This window comes from Rhipicephalus sanguineus, chromosome 1 (assembly GCF_013339695.2).
Source record: "Rhipicephalus sanguineus isolate Rsan-2018 chromosome 1, BIME_Rsan_1.4, whole genome shotgun sequence".
In the NCBI taxonomy this organism is placed as follows: domain Eukaryota; kingdom Metazoa; phylum Arthropoda; class Arachnida; order Ixodida; family Ixodidae; genus Rhipicephalus; species Rhipicephalus sanguineus.
In genome coordinates this window covers 65,929,372-65,933,977 of record NC_051176.1, presented here as the reverse complement: position 1 = coordinate 65,933,977, position 4,606 = coordinate 65,929,372, and positions in this window count along the sequence as shown.

Below are 4,606 nucleotides of genomic sequence, written 5' to 3'. Positions count from 1 at the left end.
GCATGACACGGCGTCTGAGAAAATTGAAATTCCTTTTTCAAGAAAAGACGCAGCGATTCTAGTGCCTGCGTTCACGCGTAATCTGCAGAGAACAATATGGAGCGATGCCAACAACCAGTACGGACCGCTGCACAGAATAGACCCGACGTGTAGCTTTCATATGCCACAGGGATTAACCAGACAAGATGAAACTTGCATTCATCGGCTGAGACTCGACGTTGCCTACACGAAATACTTCAAGCACAAGATCAGGCAGTCGGACTCACCCACGTGCACCACATGTAACACTCGGGAAGACCTAAACCACGTGCTCTGCGACTGTTCCCATTACGACGCAAAACGACAGATTCTGATGGAGGAACTTCATCTGCAACGCGGCTCGAGCTTGGAGCTGCGGCACCTTCTCGGCCCGTGGCAAGACAGCAGTTGTGCGATGCGCAGCACAAAAGCGCTGTTGGCGTTTTTGAGGAACACTCAGCTTAACCAAAGCCTGTGAAGGACTCTTCTTATGTATATATGTGTGTTTGTGACTGTATGTACTATTTGTGTGTATATGGTGTATACGTGATCATTGTATATACCATAATCACCCGACACCTGGAGTAGCAAGCCAGGCGACAAACCAGGCTAACATCTCCGGGCATTTCATTAAAGAATCTTATCTCTCTCTCTCTCTCTATGTTTGGCGACTGCAAGAGATTTACGAGAACAACTTTATATACTGTGGGGTTCGCCGTCCATTCGAATGAAACATGCCGCTCATCGAAGTCGGGGTAATTCAAAAAACCATTTATTAATAAAACTTCAAAATCGTTAGGGCAACAAATTGTCAACAGATGAAAGGAAACTTCCCCGAACACTTCCGCGCCGGTCTCGCTAACCCTGGCCCCGGCGGACAGCACGCCGCGCACACATGCGCACCGCACGACAGTTCGCTGGCAACGCCTCCTTGACCGCTCGCTGTGCCTGGTTATGAAGCTTGTGTGCATCCGGGCGCATGCACAGTGGCCCTCGCTGCTGTGTCTTGTCACCGCCGGTGCTGACATGGGCGACGGTGTGTGTGTGTGTGTGTGTGTGTGTGTGTGTGTGTGTGTGTGTGTGTGTGTGTGTGTGTGTGTGTGTGTGTGCTGAAGGCATCAGACGTCACCTCTGGAAGCCCTGCCATTGCAGCTTTGAAAGCGAAAAATGGACTTAAAACGCTTCTTTGGGGTACATCTCAGCGAAGTTTGTATAAATCGGTTTTGCCATCATTGGTAGAAATGCAGATTTGTCTATCACGCTGGAAGTTGCGATCTATTTTGGAGTAGGACCATCAAAGCCATGTAGTGGAAGCCTATAACAGCACTCATATGTGACTGACGCCTTTCGTGCATATATGAACACTGTAACAGTGATGTTCCTGCAGGTCATCTCATATTCAACAAACATGACCATGTCAAAGATGCATCTGGGGTTTTGTGTCTCAAAACCACGATATGATTATGAGACGCCGTAGTGGAGGGCTCCGGAAACTTCGACCATCTGCTGTTCGTTAACGTGCACTGACATCGCACAGTACACGGGCCTCTAGCATTTTGCCTGCATCAAAATGCGACCGCCGCGGCCGGGATCGAACCCGCGACCTTCGGTCAGCAGCCGGGCACCGTAACCACTGTTCCACCGTGGCGGACAGGTCAGAGATGCAGTCCGATCACTCTTTAATACCGTGGCAGTATTTACTTGTGCAGCGTAGCTAAACATTATTTATTAACGCAATAACGTTAAAGAGTTGAAGGCTGAACTTGTCGGCTTGTTGGTTGAACATTTCGTAGGGGAGCAACACAAACGACACGAACGGAAAAAGCAGACATACAACAACACGTAACGCCGACTGGCAACCGAAGTTCATTGCTGCAAAGAACGTAAATCAATGCATATCTACGCATCAGACCTCGTCAATAACAGCAAAGGAAAACAAGGAAAGACGCCACAGAGCAACGCCACGCATAATGTTGCATGACAGACGCATAAAATCGTACCAGGCGTCACATGATGTGAACTGCGCAATAAGTTGGTGGTTTAAAGGCCCACCCATTACAAAGCGCTCAGGCACAATATATCATTGTCACTAGCAACAGAATCAACAAAAGCTTGCTGGTGCGTAGGTGCGCGTATTTCCTTACGGACGCGTAGTGTGGACTTCGCTAATTCGCAGAATGGCGAATTATGGCGTAGTGGGCACTTCGAAGATTTACATGCGGTAGGCATTTTAGGATCATGGCCTCCGAGACTGCGCACCGGCCGGTTTCTCTCCGGCCGTCCCAATCACCGCGCTCCCCAGCAAAAAAAATGTAAGGCGCCTCGCGCGCCCGGCTACCGCGAGAGGGCGCGTTTAGTGAGGATTCCTGCGGCAGCGGAGACCGCGGCAGAAAGCAGACCGCAAGGCATACCAGCGTGCACGTTGGCACTTCTTGGCGTGCAAGGAAGGATCAGCGGCCGGATCCATTGAAGGCAAGTATCTTTTTTTCTGCTACTGCATTTATTTTAGCCCCATTTACGGAAGAAAGCACTGCAACTGCTCGATTTTCCTCATATAGATCAATGTGGGATGCATCAATTCGTTTCGGGTAGTATTAAGGCGAAAGCCTTTAATGTCACATACTCGCGATGACCGTCCCTCCGTGCCCTGGAACGATGCCAGCTGTGGCCTCTCCGCCTCACACTCTCTCTGCAATCACGTGATGACACAGCGGCCACTAGCAAGGTGCGCGTTGCTCCTACTAACGCGCGTTGCTCAACTGTTGCGCAACGCGGCCGCGCCGTCCAGCGGCGGCGTCCGTCGGCGGCGTAAAAGTGTGGATTCCCCCGATACCATGGCATAGTCAGTCGAATGGCCACAGAGAAATTTGAGTGCACCTGTACATATGTTTTCATTTCGCTATATCTTGAGACAAAGAACGTTACTCCGAAGGGGAAATGCACAAACGAAGCAAGCACCGACACCTGCTTTTTGCGATACTGCTTCGAAACGGGCTCCTTTCGTCGCCGGCCTTAAATTTAGCTTGCAAAATGATGAACGTATATGTTGTGGGCTCAGCGCCAGTAGTTGACCGGAGCCCTCAGAGAGAACACGGAGGCGACAAGAAAACAGCTTTACTTTACGAAGGCCCGGCTGCGACTGATCTGTCCTCAGCGGCAGGTCGAGCGCGAGCCCAGAGCGCAATCGCGCCCAGTCCAATAATCGTTCACTTTTTAAATGCGAAGCATTTCTTAGCGAACTTCTGCGATTTTGAGCGTATCTATCTATCTATCTATCTATCTATCTATCTATCTATCTATCTATCTATCTATCTATCTATCTATCTATCTATCTATCTATCTATCTATCTATCTATCTATCTAGCCGCCTACGACTTTGTGCTCTCCTGGTCGCTTGGTTAATCGAATGCACACCAAACTTGGTATGGCGTAACATGACTGTATGACGAACATAAATGACAAGTCATAACATGAAAATCATGACACGCATGTCATGTACAGCATGATTAACATGCCACGCTCATGGTGCGCTGGCGGCCGTTTCGCTAGCTTGATATACACCAAAATTGGTATCTTGCGACGTGACTGTGTGACGAACATAAATAACACGAGTTAACATGAAAATCATGACACGCATGTCATGTACAGCATGACTTACGTGCCACGCTCATGGTGCGCTGGCGGCCGTTTCGCTAGCTTGATCCACCTCGGAATTGGTATTGCGCGACGTGACTGTGTGACGAACATAAAAACTCGAGTTCACATGAAAATCATGACACGCATGTCATGTACAGCATGACTTACGCGCCACGCTCATGGGTCGCTGACGGCCGTTTCGCTAGCTTGATCTACCCCGAAATTGGTATTGCGTGACGTGACTGTGTGACGAACATAAATAACACACGAGTTAACATGAAAATCATGACACGCATGTCATGTACAGCATGACTTACGTGCCACGCTCACGGTGCGCTGGTGGTCGCTTCGCTAGCTTTCTGTACACCAAAATTGGTATCTTGCGACGCGACTGTGTAACGAACGTAAATAACACGGGTTAACATGAAAATCATGACACGCATGTCATGTACAGCATGACTTACGCGCCACGCTCATGGGGCGCTGACGGCCGTTTCGCTAGCTTGATCTATCCCGAAATTGGTATCTTGTGACGTGACTGTGTGACGAACATAAATAACACGAGTTAACATAAAAATCATGACACGCATGTCATGTACAGCATGACTTACATGCCACGCTCATGGTGCGCTGGCGGCCTTTTCGCTAGCTTGATCTACCCCGAAGTTGGTATTGCGCGGCGTTACTGTGTGACGAACATAAATAATAGGAGTTAACATGAAAACCATGACACGCATTTTCCTTAGTGACCTACAAGACGATGTATGCAGCTCTTTGCTGGCTGCTTCGCATTACATCGATTCCCACAATGCGTGGGATCTGCCGGCTTTTTTTATCTCCTTCGCCAGCACCCCCATACAATGCAGCCCGCAAACTTCGTAGTGCGTTTCCAGCACACGCGGATCCCTTGCAGAGGCATCGCACTTCTACGTGCTTTAATATAGGAGGTGCA